This window comes from Sus scrofa, chromosome 16 (assembly GCF_054392235.1).
Source record: "Sus scrofa isolate SSC_HxYL_T2T_F1_AM1 chromosome 16, Sscrofa_HxYL_maternal_Yorkshire_Landrace_v2.0, whole genome shotgun sequence".
NCBI lineage: Eukaryota > Metazoa > Chordata > Mammalia > Artiodactyla > Suidae > Sus > Sus scrofa.
In genome coordinates, this window is record NC_139398.1 from 15487679 (window position 1) to 15511469 (window position 23791).

Sequence of the window (23791 nt, forward strand, 5' to 3'; positions counted from 1 at the left end):
TTTTTCCCACTGTACAGCAAGGGGGTCAGGTTACCCTTACATGTATACATTGCAATTACAGTTTTTCCCCCACCCTTTGTTCTGTTGCAACATGAGTATCTAGACATAGTTCTCAATGCTATTCAGCAGGATCTCCTTGTAAATCTATTCTAAGTTGTGTCTGATAAGCCCAAGCTCCCGATCCCTCCCACTCCCTCCCCCTCCCATCAGGCAGCCACAAGTCTCTTCTCCAAGTCCATGAAAGCTTCATTTTTAAAAGAAAAGAAAGCAGGACTATCTGCAAAGCCCAAGAAAGCAATAAAATGAGGTATGCCTGTGCTGAGGTGACAGGTACTGCAGGTGAGGGGCAGAAGGAGAGAGGCACTTACAGGGATGATGGCAGACCAACACAGACGTGGCCAATTTCAGAAGAAAGCCAGGGTTAATACATTCAATACTGTCCTATAGTTCCTTGGTCTGTGCCACCTTAGGCAAAATTGTGAACTAGACATTTTTGTCTGTGCTCTTCTGTTCCTGCTAAAAATTCTTTTATTTATTTATTTATTTATTAATAGACAGCATAGGGAAGTTCCCAGGCCAGGGATTGAACTGAGCAGCAGCCGTGACCTACAGGGCAGCTATGGCAAAGTCAGATCCTTTGTTCCAGGCCAGGGAGCAAACCGTCCCCTCCACAGTGACCCAAGCTGCTGCAGTTGGATTCTTACCCACTACGCCACAGTGGGAACTTCTAAAAATTATTCTTTGCTTTCAGAGTGATATCTGTTGCTCAGGATCCCCAAGCAAGAGCAGACCTCCTTGGGTCCTGCCTGGGTCCCAGACCTTCCCCAGCCACAGGGGTCCAGGACTTCTTGCCCTGGGCACCACCCTCAGAGGACCCCCTTCAGGTTTCCTGATTAATATTCTAGATCAATCCCAACACTTAGTAGTTGTTGGGAAGATAGCTATCAGTCAGTTCTCCCGCCCCTCCTGTAACCGCATGCTTAAAATTGACCTTCTGGAGATGGAGTCAGCCCAGCAATAGGACCCTTAAGTGAGATGATGGGGTGGCAGAGATGATGCTTGAGCCAAAAGACCCTGCAATTTCCTTAGATCCTGCCCCCTCCGACCATGGCTAGAAACGACCCCACCGGAGAAGGAGCTGGATGAACCTGCTTTAAGGAAAATAAATCAATTTTTTTCCTAAATGATTTTAAAGTTAACCTCAAACTAAAACCTCCACTTAAAATGGTCTTTTAGGAGTTCCCTGATGGCTCAGTGAATTAAGGATCTGGTGTTGTCACTGCTGTGGCTCAGGTCACTGCTGTGGCATGGGTTTCATCCCTGGCCCAGGAATTTTTGTATGCTGCAAATATGGCCCCCCAAAAATTGGTCTTTTAACAAGAAATTCATTCTTGGTACAGCAGTTACCCAATACACAGTAGGTGCTCAGAAAATAGCTCTTGCAGAAGTCATGTGATGTCACTAATATATGGAGTCTTAAAAAAGGATATGAATGAAGCTGTTTGCAGAATATAAACAGACTTGGAAAAAATTTTGGTTACCAGAGGGGACAGGTTGTGGGGAGGGAAGGTGGACTTGGGGGTTTGGGATGGAACTGTTCTAAAATTGGGTTGTGATGATGGTTATACAAGTATAAATATAATAAAATTCCAAAAAAATGGCTCCTGAATTTAAGAAGACCAAATGAATGAACACAGCAATTTATTTATTGTTCTCCCACATAGAATCATAGACATCAAGACTAATTACACAGACCCATGAAATTTCAGGTCTGATAATAACCAATGTAGATTACAATATTTTATGGAAAAGATTATAACTCTATGGAAAAGAAAACAAAGATCAACTTTCCAAAGGCCACCTAGCTCTACATTGACTGAGACAGGACTAGAAACTAAGTCTCTTTGTACTGCTTTATATTTCAAGACTTCAAAAGTATTCATTTTTTCTCCATATCTGATTTTCAAAATCTCAATGCTTTACAATATGCTCTGTCAGCAGTGTAGCATTGCATGAAATTGATTGTATTTGTCACTAAAGCAATATAAAGGTAAATTTAATTTTAAAGACATTGATTACTGCATAGAATTTTGTTAACCAACTTACTCCCATAATTTAGAGGGGAAACTTTTGTTGAATCTCCTAAATTGTAGGCTAGCAAGCATCAACAGACAGTGAAGGGGTTATCAGTTAGCAAATCAATGTTAAGTCAAATTATAAAACTTGACAATAGAAGTCATTGTTGGTTGGCTTACCCATACATTTTTTCAGTCTCATTAAGAAGAATGAGGTTGGCTAAGTAGCATCTACCTTTCCAAAAATGCAGGAAATGGTAAATGTTTCCCAGGACCCCTCGTACTTATAGATGGCTGTGTGACATGTTTCTGGCTGATGAACCATAAATGGCAGTCTACTCGGGCTCCTGCAAATGCCTTTGATCCCCTCAGGAAAGGGGCAAATCTGACTGTCCTATTCACACTTTCTTGCGGAAGGCCACCGTGATGCCTGGAGCTGTTGCAATCAACTAAATGATGACTGTGTCCGTCAGTTATTTCTCATAGTTCTAGGGGCTGGAAGTCCCAAATTAAGGTACCAGCATGGTCTGGTTCTTTTCTTTTTTTTTTTTTTTTTTTTCTCTCTTTTCTAGGGCCACACCCGTCGCATGTGGAGGTTCCCAAGCTAGGGGTCTAATCGGAGCTGTAGCCACTGGCCTACACCACAGCCACAGCAACTCGGGATCCAAGCTGTGTCTGCAACCTACACCACAGCTCACAGCAATGCCAGATCCTTAACCCACTGAGCAAGGCCAGGGATCGAATCTGCAACCTCATGGCTCCTAGTCGGATTTGTTAACCACTGAGCCACGACAGGAACTCTGGTATGGTTCTGATGAGAGCTCTCTTCTAGGTTATAAGATGCCGACTTCTCATAATGCCCTCACGCAACAGATATAGAGCCAGTTACCCAACTGGCTTCTTCTTATCAGGGCACTCACCCCATATGAGGACTCCACCCTCATGACCTAATTACCACCCAAAGACCCCAGCTTTTAATAACATCATACTGGGATTTGGGTTTCAACATATGAAATTTAGGGGGACGCAAATATTCAATCCATTGTAATGACCATGAGGAGCAAGTGCTTTGAATTACAAAAATGGTACCTTTAATGTCTTTGACTCTGAACCAACAATAGCAACTGCTATTTACAGACCCCTTGTCAGATGGGAAATTAAACCTCCATTTGTTTAAAGCTTTGTATGTAGTGTTTCCTTTTCCCTCCAACTGAAAACATTTCTAAGTGATAAGGCAACTGCCAACCATTAGATTTTTTTGTGGGCCAATATTATTTTATAAGCATGAGTTATAAATTGGATGGTTTCAAACTAGGGGTAACTTTCATGACCGTCCCAACCTGAGGACAGAAGGTGTAACAGGAGTCAGACAGTCCATAAATAAACTCTCTAGCTGGTTTTGTTCAGATCCAGCCAAGTACAGATGCTGTGTGCGTGGCATCTCTTCTACTCCATGACCGCTACCATCTCCCTGGCTGTCCAGAATCCCACTCTCCATTTTGCAGGTAGATGCTAGGAGGGCTTACAAACACTCTTGAAGGCTGAAGCAGGGACGTCCTCCCTATTTGGTAAGATGAGCCAAGAAAAGCTTCCAGGCACAGGTGGGAGTCAGTCCTGCTGGAAGCTGAGCAGGTACCTGGAGGTTAGCCAGGGATGCTTTTGCCTGGTGGTAATGAGAAGGGCTGCAGTCATGGCTCCTCTCTGCAAAGATCATTCAGAGATGCTCCTTTAAGGATCTGTGGGTGTTGGCCAAGCAGCTCTGTGCCTTGGATGCCTTTTTCCCTCTGGCCCTACATGGTCCAAGAGGCTCAAGGGCAACTTCTTTAGGTGCCTCCAGCCACCTGGGGGCCCTGCCTGCTCCTCCCAATCTCCCCCAGCTCTACTTCTCCATTGCTAACAGCTAGGTGCTCCAGCATGACTGCTCCTTGGAGTCCAGGCTTCTACAGTCATTCTGGCTTCCACAGAGGGGTGGTGCCAGAAGGCACTGTACTAGACATTTGTCCTCTTTGACCCCCACCCAAATCCCCTCCCTGTATTTGGAGAATTTCCCATCAGGCAGAGCTCTCTCTCCCACATAGAAACCAAAAGTACCTAATATTTCTCCAGGCCTCCTTACAGCTAGGGCATCATAAGGTAACTCAGGCATGACTAATCAATTGTACCAATCTTGGGCTTGAACAAGGAGCTGGTGACCCAAAAATGCAGGACAGTAGAGAATGCCTTTTGGTGGAGGGCGACAGAAACCACATTGATTGAACTTCCTAGGCGGTCATGGCAGTGGTGGCTCCAAAAGCAGTGCATCCAGCAGTCGATCAGGGAGGCAGCAATACCCTCAACAGGCATTGTTTTGTGACAGGTGGTCTGACTGGTTCTGGCTGCTGCTGATAAATCCTCCTGGCCATTTCCCAGGCATCGCTGTCCAACTTTCTCAGCTATTCTGAGCTGCCCAATTGTCCTTTTAATAATTCTTTTTGTTTGTTTGTTTCAATCCACTGTAGTAAATTTCTACTGCTTGTGATTGAGAACCCTGATTTCAACAGCTACACATTGGTTCCTGCCCCATCCTCTAAGTCCCCTTAGTAACATTCACCTGAAGCTGCCGTGTGTGTAATGAACTTTATTGAAGTTTAGAAATACTAATGAATAGAATTATAGAAGTAAGGAAGTAGAGATTTAAAGTAGCATAGAAAATATAAACTTTTCGGATTTGGAGGGCAAATTTTAAAGAGTTAAGCTCTTCAAAGGGAATCTCTTCCTAGGGAAAACAGGAGCAGTTCACAAGTTCCTAGTTTTTTCACCAGTTTCAAAGGTGTAGCAGTCAGAGTTCTATCAGAGAAACTGCACTAGTAGAACATACACATCTGTAAACACACACACGCACATGTGTGCACACAGACATATGCAAACTATATAGATTATATCCATAAAGTGATCTAGTTCAAAGAACTGGCTTCCACAATTGTGGGGGCTGGCAAGCCTGGAATCCTGAGGGCAGGCTCTCAGGAGGATCAGGTTGGAAATGCCTGGCCAGAAGCTGAAGCTCTAGCTCACAGGCAAAATACCTTCTTCCTCAGGGAAACCTCAGCTTTGCTCTTAAGGCCTTTTTTTTTTTTTTTTTTCTTTTTTTCTTTTCAGGGCCACATGTGTGGCCCACGCCTCAGCAATGGCAATACCGGATACTTCACCCACTGAGCGAGGCCAGGGATCAAAACTGAATCCTGGAGTTCCCGTCGTGGCGCAGTGGTTAACGAATCCGACTAGGAACCATGAGGTTGCGGGTTCAGTCCCTGCCCTTGCTCAGTGGGTTAACGATCCGGCGTTGCCCTGAGCTGTGGTGTAGGTCGCAGACGCGGCTCGGATCCCGCGTTGCTGTGGCTCTGGCGTAGGCCGGTGGCTACAGCTCCGATTCGACCCCTAGCCTGGGAACCTCCATATGCGGTAGGAGCGGCCCAAAGAAATAGCAAAAAAAAAGACAAAAAAAAAAAAAACTGAATCCTGGTGGATACTAGTCAGGTTTGTTACACTGAGCCACGATGGAAAGGCCTCTTAAGCTTTTCAACAATTATCAGCTGCCCACCAGTAATCCAATACCAAAAAAGTAAGAGATATGTATTTTGCAGTGCATTATTTGCAAAATTTTAATGATACGAATATTTGTATCATTAAAATTTAGACTTTCTACTAAAAATAAAGTCTTATAACATGGAAAGTTAAACACACAGGATGAATGCTTTTTTTGTTTGTTTGTCCTTTCTAGGGCCACACCCATGGCATATGGAGGTTTCCAGGCTAGGGGTCTAATCAGAGCTGTTGCTGCAGGCCTACGCCACAGCCACAGCAACGTCGGAGCCTTAACCCACTGAGCAAGGCCAGGGATCAAACCCACAACCTCATGGTTTCTAGTCGGATTCGTTAACCACTGAGCCACGATGGGAACTCCTGAATGCTTTTTTTAATCTGGTAAAACATAACACTGTCACAGAAGGATTAAACTAAAAAAGTATGCACTGAAAAAGAAGCAGAAAAGAATTTTCCGGAGTTCCCATTGTGCCGCAGTGGAAACGAATCCGACTAGGAACCATGAGGTTGCGGGTTTGATCCCTGGCCTTGTTCAGTGGGTTAAGGATCCAGCGTTGCCATGAGCTGTGGTGTAGGTCGAAGACACGGCTCAGATCTGGTGTTGCTATGGCTCTGGCGTAGGCTGGCAGCTGTAGCTCTGATTAGACCCCTATCCTGGGAACCTCCACATGCCGCTAGTGCGGCCCTGAAAAACAAAAAAAAAAAAAAAAAGAAAAGAATTTTCCATTGTAGTTTATATTTATAGAATCATAATTTACCAAAATATTTCTATCTAAAGATGGAAAATGTAGTACCCACAAAAACCAATTTACAGACCTCAATATCTGATGGTAAAATGAAACAAGGCAATTACGATGTGTTAAATGCTAGCATGAAATATATATAATAAAACTACATTTGTTTTTTGCCAAGGTGCAATGTTCTAATAAAATAATAATGCTTTATAAAAAGGAGTTACTTTTTAATCAGAACAATATTTTCCACCAATATCTGAATATAGCCAATTCATTACTTACATGTTTGAAAAAAATCAATGATGAAAAATAAAAATGATGTAAATACATGAAGAGTTTCTTGTTATTTAAATTGACTTTACATTGTATATTTTAGTTTGTGCATTTGGGTATGGCCTCAGATTATCAAAAAACAAATGAAATAATCTTTCAAAGAAACAGCTGCTTTCTGGCACTTGGATGACCTTACTAATAATTTTTAATATTGAAGTGTTAAAGCAGTTTTTTAGTCAAATTGAAAAGAGCATGTGTAAAAAGCTTTATTTCAAATTTTCCACAAGAGAAGAGCCAGCCAATTCAGATATCCCTTCTGTTAGAGATATTTATAGGAAAAAAAAAAAAGTGGCTGTTAAATTTTTTCCAAAGCTTGAAACTAAGAAAGAAAGAAGCTATGTGATTTTTCATTCTTAGAGTGGAAAATCATTTAATAATTAGCCCACCCAAGGATTACTTAACTCTTCAGAAGAATACACCTGTATCTGAATTATTACCATTAACGAAGGTACAGATTCTTAGGTTACAGGTAAACTAGAAGATTTCTGTCCTGGAAAAATGAAATGATTTCTATCTGCAAGAAAACATAATCACAAAGCTACCATTTCCTTGTCATGCAGAACATTAACTAGTTTTACATGATTGTCAGCATTTTTCCATTGATGATATTCAATATTTCCCATAATTTTTAAACTAGCTGGATCTCTCACTAATGCGTGAAACAAATTTTTGGCATGTGCTGTTTTATATTTATATAAAAATCATGCTTTTAGATGTTTTGAGTTAAACTTTGATATGATACAATACCAAATATGCCTAGTAACCTGACTCCTAAAAAGGCAGATGGTCAGATGGGTGGGTAAATAGACATATAACTTACCAAAAGGATATCTTTACCTCCTTAAAGGCTCTCAGGAAATTGCTCATTAATGCTAATTATTTCCCAGGAGTTATAAAGTGTGTCTCAATGTATGCATACATATCTCCCAATACCTTGTTTGGGACAGTTTTCTTTCTCAGTTGCCATTTTTAATTTGGAAAACATTATGTATATCATCCACCATCGACAGAAATAACCATAGAATTACACTCCTTCACAGGATTACACTGGGGGAGGAATATCGGGAAGAAAAATGCCAGAGAATTCTTAGAATTGGGCACTTAAAAAATGTCTTCTGCCAACAAAGAGGAGACTTCATCACATGTCTCTGACATCCTTCATAGTCTATAGTCTCCTTTCTGAAAACTCAAGCCAGAAAGGGAAAGTGAATTTCAAAATGTCAAGCTGTTTCAAAGAAAAGTAACAGCAACAGGCAGGGTTCCCGTTGTGGCTCATCGGGTTAAGAGTCCGTCTAGTACCCATGAGGATGCAAGTTCCATCCCTGGCCTCACTCAGTGGGTAAGGATCTGGCATTGCCCTGAGCTGTGGTGTAGGTAGCAGATGTCGTTTGGATCTGGCGTTGCTATGGCGTTGCTGATAGTCGTACCCCGTGGCATATGGAAGTTCCCAGGCTAGGGGTCTGGCCTGCAGCTGCAGCTATGTTTCGACCCCTAGTCAGGAGTTCCCATATGCAACAGGTGCAGCCCTACAAAGAAAAATAAATAAATAAATAAATAAATAAATAAATAAATAAGAGCAACGCACTCAAATGGGTTAAGCACAGAGTAGGCGGGACAAAAGAGGATCCAGGGGAATGGAAGTAGCCCGAGGCAGGATGGAAGCACCCTGAGGGCAACTGTCTCAGTGAGACCTGCTCCCTAGCTCCTGCCTCTCTCTATAGCTCTCCTTACAAAGCTTGCCTCTCCATGCAACAGCAAGATGCACATGGCAGGAGATTGCTGCCCAGGATGCCCCAGTTTACTAGTCCCTAGTTCAAGCACTCAGCAGAGGGCATGTCTTAACCCCAATTCCTAGAGAGAAAATCTTGGCCCTAACAATCACCCGGACCCAATCAGCCCTGGCCGGTAGAGCCTACATGGCCTAGAGACCCACGCTGAAGGAAGGAAGGCTGTGAGTGGGTGGAAACTCAGGAGGGGTGTCCTCTCCAAGGATGTGAAATCTCGCTTCTCACTTTTCCAACCTCCATTTCACACCATAACATTTCATTTCTTTCTTTTTCTTTTTTTTTTTTTTTTCTTTTTATAGTCGTACCCCGTGGCATATGGAAGTTCCCAGGCTAGGGGTCAAGTTGGAGCTGCAGTTGAGGCCCTACCATAGCTGCAGCAATGCCAGACTCAAGCTGCATCTGCGACCTACAGTACAACTTGAGGCATCGTTGCATCCTTAACCCACCGAGTGAGGCCAGGGAAGGAACCTGCATCCTCATGGATACTAGCTAGGTTCTTAACCCACTGAGCCACAACAAGAAACCTCCCCATTTATTTCTTCATTCACTTATGAATCTAAACATGTAGATGCTAGCCATATCCAGGAGCTGGGGGCAGGAGGGCAAGTCACAACCTTTGCCCCTTTTTTTGAACTGTCAGTTGAAAGTCCATTAAATTTCTTGAACAAATAAAGACATTTCAGTTCAAGAAATATGTCTATGCTCCTTAATGACCAAACATACTACAACTTCTCTGAAACCAATTCCTTATTTGACCCATAGACCGCAGATGTGAGCACTGATGACTGATCAGCAGTCAGGCTGCCGTCATTGTCTTTATCCCAGGACTCTTAGATACGGTCAAGGTCGATCTGGAAAGAAAAAAAATTAAGTAATTTAATTACAAAATTGGACTTAAGCCATGAATTAAGACAAATAAAACTGATATTTTACTTTAATTTTTAAAACTTAAATGAATCTCATTTTTTGTCACTTGCCATTGCTACTATTGAGCAACCACTATGCATTCATTTAAGTTTTGCTCACCAGGACAAGAATGGTGTGCTAAGATCTTAGGGGATCCCTGCTCCTTCTAAGGTGACCTTAGCAAACCCGGCGTGTTTAGGTAAACATGCAGATAAATGACCTCAAGACTCTAAATGTACAAAGTCTCCTAATTCCGACTCCACAAAACTGGATATTTGTATTAGCACAAACAAGGGCTGGGCTCGTGTATCTTTTCATTATTTGTAAAGAAGGGATTTGCTGAGTAAATGAATGGTGTATGCCAAATTTATGTGGGGGGAAAAAATACAGCCTATTGAATCCTTCAGTAAGTAATTACACTTTTTAAATATTTGTCAGTGCTCCAGAGAACTACATATTCATAAATCATTGATACATTAATTGGAAAGCATTCTTATAGAGTCATCAAATCTGATTCCCTCAGGACACCTGCTAGGCAACGCTTTGCTATCCTAGGCCTCGTTGCTGTGTCTATTTAAAAGCGCTAAACCTTGTACTGATGCGGTTCAGGTCAGCCTGCCCCCAAATAGGCCAAAGTGACATATGGATTATTTGGAGTTGAAGTTACTATAGAAACAGCTGGTACAGGAAGGACACTCTGACCCTCCTCTCAGTTCCCATGAAAGTAGGAAGTAAATCTCCCACGTGAAATGCACCGTCTCTGCACCAGGAAGCAGGAAAACATCCTTATCAGCAAAGATAGGGAATTCAGGGCTGAGAAGGCTATGTAAACACATTCTGCTTAATTCCTTCCCTAATTAGTACCCAAGCCTGAGTTTCTTTGTCTTGTCAATTTTTCACAGAGTCATTGTTTCTTTATTTAAAAGGTATAAAAATGCCTGCTTTGGTCATTTGTTTGGGTCCTGAGCTATGAGGCCTCCCAACGTAAGTAATTGAACTTTTTTTTTTTTCTTTTCTCCTATTATTCTGTCTTGTGTCAATTGGCCAGCCAAAAGAACCAAAAGGGGTCAGGGAAAATATTTTTACAAGATATCTAGAAATCAACTTAAATGAATGAATGTTTCAATAGAAGTTTTTTAAGAAACATGACCACCAAAAAACATACAATAAAATACTTTCCTGTTGTTGACTCCTACCTTACTTTTGGGCAGGTTTGAGAAAGTTAAATGTGAGCAACCAAGACCTTGGAGTTTGGGGAGTTTTGTTTTTTGTTTTTTGTTTTTCTTTTAAAAGGCACACTTGCATCATATTGAAGTTCCCAGGCCATGGGTCAAATCAGAGCTGAATGCTTGATTCAGCAGCCTATGCTAGAGCTTGTGGCAATGCTATATCCTTAATGCTCTGAGTGAAGCCACGGTTGGAACCTGCATCCTCATAGAAACAACGTCAGGTCCTTAACTGGCTGAGCCACAACAGGAACTCCCCAAGACCTTAATTATGCTTCCTAGGAGGCTTAGCAAAGTGGGTAACATTCCCAGTGTCAGTAGCTGAAAGGAGACATGGGCCAGGCAAACACTAAGTAATAAATCCAACTCCGTTCCATTTCCACCCAACCACATCTATCCTTGGTAGTGTTTGAAGAAGGTCGCTAAAATTTTTGTCTTCGTTCTTTTTAAATTTGTCCTTACTTATTTTATTTTTATTCTTTGGTGTTCTAAGTCCATTCCCCCTTTTAAAATTTTTCAAAATAAGCATTTATCCAAGGAAGCCAATATTTGGGAAAATTTCATTGCCAGAGAGTGAACATACAGTGCTTTTTTTCAGTCTTCACTTTTCCAAAATGTTCATTTATTTTCCTCTTAATCACTGCAGAGGTGGATATGTGTATTTTACAACATGAATCATAAATAGTGAGAGTCAAAAGCCTGGGAAAGTTGCAGACCTGCTTCAAGTTCAGTAAAGGAACCTCTATTCTTAGATTCATTATAGAAATACAGGGGTTATATTACTCTTTTCAAAACTAGCTTTCATTAAATGGATTTTTGATGAGTTTTTAGTTCTAAGAAATGTGTTTCTGTGTCCACCAATAGCTATTTCATTAATACCAAGTGGCGCATGTGCCTTAAACTACGGCAAGACCTATTTCCCAAATTCCATGGGTGGAAGATACTAGAATGTGTATACTAGGTTCTCAAGTTACTACAGCATGATTTCATTTTGTCTAAAAGGCTGTGCCACAATAGGGAATGCAACAACAAGGGTTAATGTTCAAACTACTTTGAGTGTGCATATTTTAACAAGATATGATTTAAAATTCTGAGAAGCACAGATGGTTGATCAAGTACAAGAACTGTGATGGATGGGAGATCACATATGAGGGCTGAGCCCAATCACAAACATTAAATACCATTTGGATTAGTGTTCACGATAACGTTGTTTTGGTTATTCTGCTACAAGAAGTTAATGGCTAATGGTGTTACAGTTCAAAAATACATCTTCTATTTTGTAAAAGACTCATCCTCTCCACTTTCCTTCCTTCTTGTGGCAGAGTTTAACAGTAAAGGGTGCAAGAAGTTGAGTAGCTTTTCCCCACTCATTCTAGAGGCTCTTTCCAAGAGTCTTTGTGATATTGTGGTTTATAATAAGAAATATATATTTGGAGTTTGCTGGTGGTCCAGCAGGTTAAGGATCCAACACTGTCACTGCTGTGGCTCAGGTTGCTGCTGTGGTGCAGGTTCAATTCCTGGCCTGGGAACCTTCTCATGCCAAGGGTACAACTGGAAAAAAAAAAAAAGAATATAACACATTTATTTGTTGATCATTCCTAAAACTCTTGGTATTTCCTGTGATGAGAGAGATAAAGGTGCCTTTTGTTATATTAATGAGGTGACTTTTGGGAAACATCAAAGGATGGGGTTGGTTGCCAGGAGAATTAACCCAGTGATTACTGGCTTAGAACTTCCAGTCCCAGACCCCTGACCTCCAGGGAAGGGAGAGGTGCTGGTGGTTGAGTTCAATAACTAGTGGCCAGCAATTTAATCAATCACGCCTTTGTCCTGAAACCTCCCTAAAAACCCAAAAGGACAGGGTTCAGAGAGCTTCTGGTTGGTGACCATGTGGGGAGAGTGGGGAGTCCCGAGAGAGTATGGCATGGATATTTTGGTTCCTAGTGTCATCTAAAGATAAATAGAAATTACTTTACTTGAATTAAAATAAAGGGAATCATTTCATTCTCTGCCTATTCAGATCCTCCCTGATCCTCTGGGGGATGTAGCTATCATCCTTTGCTTCCTGTGAATCACCACAATTTCTGAACTTCTAATCCCCTTAGTGCCTGTGCTGTCATTTGTCCCCTGTCTTGTCTTCTTAACATGATGTAAAATCATGGAGACTATGATATTTTGTCCTCATGCATTGTTCATCAAGTCTCTCCAGAAGCTTGTATAGGAAGGGGGAAGACAAAGAAAGGACACATGAAAAAGGACACATGAAAAGATACTCAACATCAACTGGTCTTGTGGTAGAGTTTGATGGTAAACAGCATGAGGAAGTGAAATGCCAATCAAAACCACAGTGAGGTAGCACTTAATGCTAGGATGGCTAAAATTAAGAAGACAGACAATAGCAAGTGTTGATAAGGATGTGGAGATCCTGGACCCCTCATTCATTGCTGGTGGGAATGCCACATGGTACATTAGCAAACAGTTTGATGGTTCGTCAAAATGCTTAACACAGGAGTTTCCACTGTGGTTCAGCGGTTAACAAACCCGACTAGCATCCATGAGGACATGGATTTGATCCCTGACCTCACTCAGTGGGTTAAGGATCCAGTGTTGCCATGAGCTGTGGTGTAGGTCGCAGACGTGGCTCAGATCCTGCATTGCTGTGGCTGTGGTGTAGGCCGGCAGCTACAGCTCCAATTAGACCGATAGCCTAGGAACTTTCATGTGCCACAGGTGCAGCCCCAAAAAGACAAGGAAAAAACAAAACAAAACAAAACAAAATGCTTAACACAGACTTATTATCTGACCCAGCTGTTCTGCTCCTAAGTACAGACCTAAGAGAATGAAAACTTACATTCAAACAAAAACTTGGACAAAAATGTTCATAGCAGCATTATTCATAATATCAAAATGTGTAAATAACCTAAATCACTGAATACTATTATTCTATTATCTGGAAATACTATATTATCCATCCAACTGATGAATGAATAAACACAATGTGACAATAGCCATACAGTGAAATATTATTCTGCTATAAAAAGAATGAAGTACTGGCACATACTATGACATGGATGAATCATAAAAATATAATGCTGGGTGCTAGAAGCCAGTCATAGAAGACCAGGTATGGTACAATTCCATTTATGTGAAATGTCCAGAATAGGCAAATCCATACCACAAAGACAGAAAGTAGAAGAGGTTTCTTTTTAGTGTGTTGAAAATATTCTAGAATTAGATTATGGTGATGGCTGCACAATTCCATGAGTATACTAAAAAAATCACTTTAAATGGGTGTATCTCATACTATGTGAAATATAAATATAAATATCAACAAAACTGTTAAAAAGAAAAAAGGAAATTTAAGATCAAATCAGTTAGACACGCTCTTGAATGTAAATACTAATGTAATGCATAACATTCCCCCACAGAAATAAGCCTCATAAGAGCAACATTTTCTGAAGGTAACAAATTTCCTTATTTTACCCACTCTGAGAATTAGAATCTTGAATCTGATAGATAAAAAGGAGGCACTAGGTTCAGAAAATCATCCATAACTACACATATGGATGTGGGGGAGAATGAATTCAGTCCATGGAGTAAAAACTAAATGTAGTTTACAGTATACTTGACTTGAGCATAATTATATACCCCAAACAATAATGATACAGAGCAGGAGGAAATTTGAGTCAGTAATTTCTGCCTTCTCCTTTAGGAACAATGTACAAGTAAGAAACGATTTTCTGTGCTGGTCCTAGTGGGTGTTTCTATGCATCCGTGGTGCTCTTCCCTCAATGAGCTCAGTTCTCAGATGTCGCTTTCTTGTTGCAGAACCTCTATTATTTGCAAAAATTTCTCAGCCTCTGCTCAAACTTTACTTATCCTCTAGGACTTGATCAGCAGCCTGCCTAAACAAACATGAACCCCCAAAGGATCTACCAATAACTTTTTACTGCCCCTGAAATGGCTTCTGTTTTCCTGCGTGCACATGCGGAACCCCCCCACCCCCAGATGGCCCCGGCTCTTCCGTCTGTCCCTTTAGGTCCTGCATTATCCCCCATGCTGAAGCCTGTAACATTCCTCTGCTTGGAGCAGGAAGAGTAATTTAACTCAACCCGCCTTGGAAGCCGTGATTAGAGTCTTCTTGCAGATGTTCCTAGAAAGACACTAAGACAGAGGTTGACCTTAGGTGACAATTGCTTGGACTGCCCTCCAATGCTTGGGATGGAGGAGAATTGGGTTGCTGTATGGGCTTCTTCTTTCTTCTTTCTCCTACCGTGTTTCTCCTTGATCTCATGCTTCCTGGGCTCTTGGTTCTCCAGTGCTGCCATGTCTGCCCCAGGAATTCACATCCTGAATTTTGCCTCAACTCTTTGGGACTGGAGCAGAGAACTGGACACAGTCTTATTAGTCAGAAGGAAGGAGAAGGAGAGTGACAGTCAGACGATCTATCAGGACTGTAATACCTAGTATCCCCAGAATGTAAGTAGAGTTCCTTCCATGGCACAGTGGGTTAAGGATCTGGCATTGCTGCAGCTGTGGCTTAGATTGCAGCTGCAGCCCGAATTTGATCCCTGACCCAGGAATTTCCAAATGCCATGGGTGCAGCTGAAAAAGAAAAAGAAAAAAGGAGTTGGGATCAAGACTATACTCTGCTGTATAGCCGCCCAAGTGCCGATGGCAAAAATTTTAACTGAGCTAAGTGGTTCCACGGCAACTCTGTTTTCCATTTCACAGCTGGGTTCTGAATGCTTCTTGACAATCATGTTCCTAATCACTACATGATTGCCTTTCCATCCTTCGCTGCAGCTGTAACAAGCCTTCGTCACTTCTCTCAGCTCCCCACCTCCCCCTCCCCCCACCAGAGGCTTTTGCACTTTCAACGAAAAGGAGATATTATGGGATGTGACCTCTGTCAGCATCCTTTCCTTTGGCTCAGAATCCCTTCCTCTGCCCTGATTTGGGTCACCGTTCTCCTTGTCTTAGAGAAGGAGTCCCAGACACCGCCAAAAATCAGCCCTCTTCCCCTTATGGAGATGCACGGATGGGGAGAGCAAATGTATAGTGTAAGTATAAGCATTTAATTCATTTTCATTTATCTGGGCAAAGAATGTAAGACAATGCCTGCCACATGATAAAACCTAAGTGGAGTTCCCGTCATGGTGCAGTGGAAACCAATCCAACTAGGAACCAGGAGGTTACAGGTTCGATCCCTGGCCTCTCTACATGGGTTAAGGATCCGGCAATGCCATGAGCTATGGTGTAGGTCGCAGACGCAGCTCAGATCTGCCGTTGCTGTGGCTCTGGCATAGGCTGGCAGCAACAGCTCCAATTAGACCCCTAACCTGGGAACCTCTAAATGCCGCTGGTAAGGCCCTAAAAGGACAAAAGCCAAAAAAATAAAAATAAAATAAAATAAATAAATAAACCCTAAGTGTTCACTATTATTATCATTGTGTATTAATATGAATGTGTATTATATTATGTATATTAATTAATGTGTAGTAATTAATGCATGTTACTACCAGTAATAGTTAATTTTTTTTCTTTTTACAGCCACTCCTGCAGCATATGGAAGTTCCCAGGCTAGGGGCCAAATCAGAGCTGCAGCTGCAGGCCTACACCACAGCTTGAGGCAATGCTGGATCCTTAACCCACTGAGTGAGGCCAGGGATCGAACTTGCATCCTTATGGATGCTAGTCGTGTTTGTTAACCCCTGAGCCACAACTTTGAGGAACATGGGATCGGGAAACTGAACAACCGACATATTTCCCCACGTGAGAAAACATCAAAGAGAGTGGCTCCAATCAAGGAAGTAAGGTGGATTAACAGAAGGATAGAGGGATACACAGGGGAATAGATACGTGATGAAATGTTGAGTAGCACTTGGTGGTGATAGAAAGGTATTCAAAGTCAAGTTCTTTCAGCTTTGCTGTATCAATAAAATTGGTTAGGCGTTCCCGTCATGGCTCAGAGGAAATGAATCTTACTAGCATCCATGAGGACACAGGTTCAATCCCTGGCCTTGCTCAGTGGATTAAGGATCTAGAGTTGCCCTGAGCTGTGGTGTAGGTCACAGACACAGATCTGATTTCTCACGTTGCTGCAGCTGTGGTGTAAGCCAGCAGCAACAGCTCTGATTCGACCCCCAGCCTAGGAACCTCCATATGCTTTGGGTGTAGCCCTAAAAATGTAAAAGACGGAAAAATGAAATAAAATAAAATGAAATTAGTTATAATGAAATGCTGGGGGAGGGCATGCATCCAGAGGTGTCACTCCTTAAATGATGAATGTCATGAAAACTTCTTGAATATCTACTACGCTAAGCACTGAGGTGTTACGGTGAATAGGAAACATGTTACCTGCCCTCATGGGGTTTACAATCTAGTGGGTGAGGCGGATCCACATGCTAATCCCACAAATAAATATATAATTCTGAACCAAAGGTAGGGGTTGTGAAGGAAAAGGAAGGCATGTAGTGAATATTAGAACAGGGGGAACTGATTTAATACCAGGGACATTTCCTTGGGAAAGTGACATTTAAGATGACACCTAGAGCATAAGCAAGGGTTAGGCCATGAGTGGTGATGGCAAAAAGTTTTCCAAGTAGAACCACATGGGCGTGGCTGTTTTTAGACACTAAGATGGGACCTGTGTGTCCATAAGGCTCAGAGCAGGGGGGGGTCAGCAGGGGCCACGTCATACAGACACAACATGGGAGAGATGTGCTCCCTGGGGGTGGGGGAGAAATGACAATTTGAAGTCACTGACAGCCAGAGTTGGAGGGAGCAGAAAGGATGCATAAGCAAAAAGGGCTGATTAGGACAGTAGTGAAGGGACAATGCAGCAGATGTGCTGAGGGAAACTTGGTTGTGGGATGGGGGGCGGGGCGGGCCATGAGCAGCCAGTACCTGAGCAGCCAGGGTTCCAGCTCCAGTGCTCATTCAAGAAGATAAACTCTCTTCTATCTAGAGTGTGACATCACCAAATTTTCAGGCCCCCAAGCCTGAGCCTCTCCCACATCTCACCTCATCTCTCTGTGCCACATCCTGTGACCAAACCCCGTGGTCAGCCTAAATCCTCAAAGTGGCGTTTTCTTCTTCACTTCCCCCAGTGCCATCTCTACTTCCATATGCGCCATCAATTCCTAGCCCAGTAGGACTTCTGCCCTTTGACTCTCCCGAAAGAGTCTTTGCCAATAGCCTCCTTGTTGCTAAATACTGTGGGTTCTTTTCAGTCCTTTTTCTACTTGTCCTCCCAGGAGCTTTTAATTCTGTTGACCACACTCATCATCTTAAAATGGTTTCTTCCATTTCCAAACCTCTAGTTTCCCTTCTTCCTCTCTGACTTTCCTTCTCAGTCTCTTTGTGCATTTTTTTCCCTTTGCTCATCCCATAAATGTTAATAAGACGCCTGCCTTCTCTTGCCACTTCTATTCCCTGGATGGTCTCATCTCTGATACCTATGGCTTCAGTTTCCTTCTGCTCTCTTCTAGGATCTAAAGAGAGCCGTCCAATACAATTTTGGTGTTTTTTTTTTTATTTTTTTGCTTTTTTTTTTTTAAGCCCACACCTGCAGCATATGGAAGTTCCCAGATTAGGGTTCGAGTCGAAACTACAGCTGCTGGCCTATGCCACAGCCACAGCAATGAAGGATCTGAGCTGCGTCTGTGACCTGCACCTCAGCTCACAGCAACACTGGATCCTTTAACACTGAGCAAGGCCAGGGATCGAACCCACATTCTCATGATCACTAGTCAGGTTTGCTACTGCTGAGCCACAACAGGAACTCCCTCCAATACACTTTTGTGAGTGTTACGAGTGGACTTGTCTCTAACCCCCAGGTCTCATGAATATACTTTATTTGGAAATGGGATCTTTGCACATGTCTTCAAGTTAAGATGAGATCATACGATATTATGGCGGGCACTTAAATCCAACTGTCGGTGTTGTTATAAGGAGAAAAAGATTTGGAGACATGTACCCAAGGAGTAATTCCATGTGGAGATGAGAACAGAGATTGGAACATGCATGGATACCTAAGGACCACCAAGGACTGTTGCCAACACCAGAGGCTACGATAAAGTGATGGAGCAGTTCTCTCCAATGGCCTCTAGAGGGAGCATGGCCAGCTGACACTGTCGTTTCAGACTTCTAAACCCTCCAGAACCATGAGAGGATGAATTACTCTGGTTTTAAGCCACGTAGTTTGTGGTAATTTGTGATAACAGCCTTAATATAGTATTGATGGAAACGTTTTATATCTGCATTGGCCAATAAGGCATCCACTGGCAACATATGTGGTGAATGAGCACTTGAAATGTGACTGGTATGACTAAAAAAGTGCATTTAACGGGGGCTTCCCATTGTGGCACAGCAGAAACAAATCCAACTAGTATCCATGAGGATGCGGGCTTGATCCCTGGGCTCCATCTCTGGCCTCGATCAGTGGGTTGGGGATCCTGCATTGCTGTGGCTGTGGCTGCAACTCCCATTCAACTCCTAGCCTAGAAACTTTCATATGCCTCGGGTTCGGCCTTAAAAAAGAAAAAAAAAAAAAGTTCATTAAAATTGTATTTCCTTGTAATTAGTTTAAATTTAAAGAGCACCACGTGACTGGTAGCTTCCATCTTGGACAGCTGCCGCTCTAGATCTGCATATCTTCTGTCTGCAGGGCTGCAGGGCACTTCCTCTCAGACATCCCACAAATGTCTTCCCCTCAAAACAGCTCCTCCTCCTGTCTCAGGAAAGATGCCTCTTTCGCAACCCCAAACCGTGAGTGTCCTCCTTGGCACCCCTTCTCCCCCTTGGCCCCCACGTGCAGCAAGACACCAAGGCTATCTCCTATTTCCACTCCTAGGGACCACACGGCTTCATGTGGCCCTTCCTGATCTGGCCCTCCCTTTAGCCTCCATCACCCCGAGGGAGTCCTCATTAGAACCCCCAAAACTAGATTATGTGCCCCTTTTGTGCTCATTTTTTTTTTTTTTTTTTTTTTTTCTTTTTAGGGCTGAACCTGTGGCATGTGCAAGTTCCCGGGCTAGGAGTCAAATCAGAACTGCAGCTGCTGGCCTACACCACAGCCATGGCAATGAGGAATCCAAGCCACACCTCTGGCAACTCAGGATCCTAAACCCACTGAGTGAGGCCAGGGATCAAACCTACATCCCCATGGACACTACAGGGGATACTTAACCCACTGAGCCACAACGGAAACTCCCCTTTTGTGCTCCTATAACACTGAACTCTCCTCCTACAGGAATGTTAACACTATTGAAATAACTCCTTTATCGCTTCTCGGCCTTTTGGCTAAGATCAAGTGTTGAAATAACTCCTTTGTTTTGTCTGTCCATCCATTACTGGCTGTTTCTGCAGTATCTAGCATGGTGCCTGGCATAGAGTGGGTACCCGATACATATTTGATAAGTGAATGAATGAATATGAATGAATGAATATAACTAAACAGTAGAGGATGTCAGAGGAAAGTGCTAATATTGTTGCTAATTATAGCTACGAAAAACATTAAAGAATAGATTAAAATTTTGCTTAGGTGGTATCCAAGTGATACTAATTACGGTTATTTATGTGAAACCTTACTTTTTATGCCTAATTACCATGCAGCAAAGCAAGGATTATGTATATCATTAGATGTGTCAGATCAACTTGGTTGGGTTTTATTTCATTATAAAAGTGAATTACACACATATGCTTAGACTACATAAATTACTGTGGATGTAGCTGGTTGTCTCTTCCCACCCTTGATAAAGTTTCTTTCCTCTATCGCTCATTCCAATAGTATCTGCAACATCAAGGGCACCGTGAAAATAAGTGATGGGAAGAGAAATGGGTGATCACTTATGACCATGGAGAATACAAAGCAATTACGAGCTGATTATGATGCTGATACTGCTGATATGTTATTCATCATTATAATGCACTTGACAGCCACAAAGGGTTTCACCAGCATCATTTTATTTAGTCATGTCTTCAACCCTGTAAATAATTAAAATTCTCCAAGTTTTAGTGATTTGTTCTAATACATGTCAGTGTCAGGAAAATAGCCCATGTTAAAACAAGTTTGGAAAGAATGGACCCCAAAGCTAATTACATTTTAAATTACACTTACTAAGGGGTTCCTGTTGTGGTGCAGCAGAAATGAATCCGACTTGTATGCATGAGGGTGGGGCCTTCTTCAGCCTGTTAAGGACCCAGCATTGCTGTGAGCTGTGGTGTAGGTCGCAGATGCAGCTCAGATTCCAAGTTGCTGTGGCTGTGGTGTAGGCTAGCAGCTGTAGTTCCGATTTGACCCCTAGCCTGGGAACTTCCATATGCCACAGGTACAACCCTGAAAAGCAAAAAAGAAAAAGAAAAAAGAAAAATTTTACTTACTAAGGTTTGTATCAAGCATTTTTTTATACACATCTTATCAACAACAGCCCAGCGATTTTGGCATTGCTATTCTCTTCTTGCAGACAGGGCAACCAAGGGTCAGAGAGGTTGACAGAATTGCTCAAGGTCTGAAGAATGGTAAAAAATGATTTTATGTTTTTGTTTTTCTTTTTAAGGCCGCACCTGCAGCATATAGAAGTTCCTGGGACAGGGGTCGAACGGCAGCTGCAGGCCTATGCCATGGCCCCAGCAATGTGGGATCTGAGCCCACAATAGCAACCGCAGCTTACATTAATGCAGTACCCTTAACCCACCGAGCGAGGCCAGGGATCAAACTTGCACCCTCACAGAGACAACGTCAGGTCCCATGCTGAGCCACAATGGCAACTCCAGTAAACAATGATTTTTGAACCCATGCTTTATTCCACTCTGCTGAGTTTATGCCTAACAGTCTATGTTTTCTTGGGAAAGTAGGAATAAAGACATCTTTCCAGTCAGGAGGTGCTGGACTGTATCTGCAAAACAGCTCAAAAGATATGGCTCCAAATATCGTCTGTAGGAGGAAGTAAAGATCCTTGACTTTGTTAATGGCTGGACTATAATTCTTGGGTCTTGCTTGGGTCTTGCTTGCCAGACTCACAAGTGAGGCTGTCTTGGACCCTCCAGTCCTGCCCATCTGCCAGATGAAAACCAATGAGCAGTCAAAGGCTACGTGGAGCAGAATAACTGCACCTCTGAGCCTTGCCCTGATTCCTTGCCCATGAAATTGTTTTAAGCCAGTAAGTTCTGGGGTTGCCTGGTACATGACAAAAAATAACTAAAGTCTGCTTTGAGTTCATTTTGTAGTTTCCTTCTCTTCACAGTGCCAAACGGATAAACAGCCAAGGGCCAGGCTAATAAGTAGTCGTAATGAAACAAACCAACTCTCCAGTCTTTCATACAGCAATTCGCACATACACTCGCACACACACAATTCTGGAAAACTTGTATTTCAGGCAAATAGGCTTTCAATAGATTGAGTGGAAATGCCACCCATAAAATAATGTTTCCTTTGAAAGTTATCAAACACTAATAAATAGAAAATTAAAAAATAAAAATTCAAAATTCAAAAAGGAAAGAAAATGTCCATGAAAGCACAGCTGGGACAGATAGGGCATTCTTTTCATAATTCCATTTCCATTTTCAACCCTCAGCAGATTTTTGGGTGTTCAACTCCAGTCTGAAAAAGAAACAAGAGCGAGACCTCTTTCTCTCCTGTCCTTACACACGTTTGATCACGCTCAGATGTGCAAGGTCTCTCCCGTTACTCCAGTTTACCTTCCAATGATCCTAAGAGGAATGTGGCATTTTCCAAAGATCCATCGTGCAGTGTGGGGCAGGAATGCAGAGGAGTTGAGTGGACAGGGTGTGGGGAATGATTGCAACCTCAGCGGACAAAGCAGTTCCCCAAACTGAGCATTTTGCCCAATGCACATGCTGCAGCTGTTTGCAAAGGCACCCGCAGTATGTCTGACACGGCAAATCATACCGGTGATGTCAGGCTTCTTTCTTAAACAAAAGTGAAATGTGAGAAGGTGAAAAATTACACAACTGTTGGAAAATGTTTTCCCTTATTTCAGGAACTGTATTCTTAAACAACCACGTTTTTCCGCACTCAGCATCTCCCCCAGGTCTGTGCAAGTCCATATTCCTTTACAATAAATCTACCTATTGGGTCTCTGTTCTTGGTTAAGTCACCCAGTCATGTGAGTCACTGACCAGGGAAAATGACTCTCAGGCACTAAGGAGAACCTAGTTCATTGAATTAGACATTGAACAAGAGCCTAGGTGAGCCATGGTACCCCTGGCTCTGCCTGGGGTTGCACCACACCTAGACCACTCCAGCTAGAGAAGGAGGAATCGTGTGTTTAATAAGCTGGTCAGAGAGGGATCGTTTAAAACCATAATAAACCCCATTCCTACATATACCCGTATGCCAACCACAGAAACTAGGTGTGCAAAGTTGAGCCCCAAAGTGCAAACGAAAGAGCAGAATGATGTAAATTGGGGAACCCAGCTCATACAGTGCATTTGCGCAAATGAGAAAAAGTCTCTGGGGGTGAGGGAATTAGGGCAAGAAGCAGGGGTAGAAGCTCCAGGGGCCTATGTGCAGAGCTGAGGAAGCTGAGCCATGGATTTGCCCCCCACTTGCCCCACCCTCCAAGCCCAACTCCCCACCCCTGCTCCTGGAGTGAAAACAAGAGTGGTGGCCTGGGAAGAAGTAAAGGAAACTTTTTTTTTTTTGCTTTTTAGGGCCACACTTTCAGAGGTTCCCAGGCTAGGGGTCCAATTGGAACTGTTGCCACTGGCCTACACCACAGCCACAGCAACATCGGATCCGAGCCACATCTGAGACCTACACCACACCTCACCGTAATGCCAGATCCTTAACCCACTGAGTAAGGCTGGGGATCAAACCTGCATCCTCATGGATGTTCCCACGGGAACTCCTCAAGGAATTTTTCTATGTCTCCCTTCCCCCCTTGTCCTGGTAAAATCTATCTTTGCCTCCTTCTACCTCCATAGTTTCAGTTGCTGACACTTGGTAATACTTTTTTTTTAATCTGTCACCTAATCAATCTGAGGTCTGACAGGTAATCTGAGGTCTTTACCCCACTAGGTACATGGCAGGTGCTCAACAAGCCCTCACTGAAGGAATGGATCACTCTGGGGAAGAATGAACACAGCCTTCTGACATTCATATCTCATTTTTCCCTTGCTCTAAA

At 42.7% G+C, this 23791-nt stretch overlaps 1 long non-coding RNA gene across 1 annotated transcript; it reads right to left on the bottom strand.

Moving 5' to 3' along the window:
* Positions 1 to 11105: 11105 nt before the first annotated feature.
* On the bottom strand, positions 11106 to 22479 carry LOC146395450 (uncharacterized). The gene is made up of 3 exons (XR_014830802.1): positions 22344 to 22479; positions 20764 to 20982; positions 11106 to 15245 (listed from the first exon to the last, which is right to left on the bottom strand). It is a non-coding gene; the product is annotated as an uncharacterized LOC146395450 (long non-coding RNA).
* Between the last annotated feature and the right edge of the window lie 1312 nt (positions 22480 to 23791).